This window comes from Nanorana parkeri, unplaced genomic scaffold (genome assembly GCF_000935625.1).
Source record: "Nanorana parkeri isolate BGI_ZX_2015 unplaced genomic scaffold, ASM93562v1 scaffold301, whole genome shotgun sequence".
Classification (NCBI taxonomy): domain Eukaryota; kingdom Metazoa; phylum Chordata; class Amphibia; order Anura; family Dicroglossidae; genus Nanorana; species Nanorana parkeri.
The window spans coordinates 1257052-1258355 of record NW_017306569.1 but is presented as its reverse complement, the minus strand read 5'-3'; positions in this window follow the sequence as shown (position 1 = coordinate 1258355).

The window sequence follows — 1304 nt, the reverse complement described above, 5'->3', positions numbered from 1 at the left end:
CCCTTGGCAAAATGGCACAATGGTTTGATTTGGTATTCTTTATTATTCCTTACTTTGAATTCTGTTTATTATTATTATTATTATCTCTTTTGTGCGCTACAAAGGGTGGGAGTATGGGGAAACATATATGGTAACATACAAGCTTTTTAAAGCAGAACTCCAGATTTTTTTTAACCCTTGCACTGCAATGGTTAACTGCTTGTTTTTCTCTAGATTGAAAAAAAGTTATAGTCAGCGATCCTCCAAGCCGGCTTGCTCTTAGACCAGTCCCTGGAGCCCCTCTCCCCCTCCGCTGCAGTGGTCTAAGGTCCCATAAATCATCACATTCTTTACACAGTGTATAGTAGTGAGGATGCTGAGGAACATTACAATGCTGTAGCATAGGAGGAGAAAGGCTTCAGTGACCGGAGAAGCAGCTAGGCTGCTCAGTGGTTAGGTGGAGTATAGCTGTTTTTTTAGCACTTTAACAAAAATGAGCGCTTAACCCTTGAACTGTGGGGGTAGCCTGACTGCAAGGGTTAAGAACATTTTTGCCCGGAGTTCTTCATTAATCCATACTTCTGTGGAAGCCCCCCAATACTGATTCAGAGGCTGAGTAAAAAAAATGCAAATTCGGCTAAGCCGAACCTCCGGCAGGCTACTCACTGCTGTTCGGTCTATTCTTATAGATGCCGAACAGCAGTGAGTGAATAGCCGATTGCCGCTGAGCGGCATTCGGCTCGGCTGTTCTGCTCGGTCCCTCAGAGGGACAGAGCACACCAGAAAAATAGTTAAAAAAGTAAATAGAAAACGATTGTGCGGATTTTGCAATGACAGCTAGCTCCGCCCAATAGTTTTCTATTGGCCGGCGGTTCGGCTGCCGTCCAAAAAAAAGAAAAAAAAAACTCTATCGGGCGCTCTGGGAGTCTGCCGCTCCCAGCCGCCAAGGAGAGAAACACTGCTTTTTCTTTTTTTTTCTTTATTCTGACACGGAAAAAAAATAAAAAATTTGCCCATAGGAATGCATTGCTAGATTCCTATTGGCTATTTCAATTTGCAATAGCCAATAGTAAACTAGCATTGCACCCGCCCTCTGCTGCAGTTCTCCATCAGGTCCATCAGCAGAGAGCGGGTGCAATGCTAGTTTATTTTTTTCTATCCTGACATGGCTCCGTGTCAGAATAAAGAAAAAAAAAGAATAAGCAGTGTATCACTCCTGGACGGCCGGGATCAAGAGACTCCCGGAGCGCCCGGCAGAGTTTGCTGTCTGGAGATCAGTGTCCCTGGTTAGCTGGTAACCAGGGACGCTGATCTCTCTGCAAGTG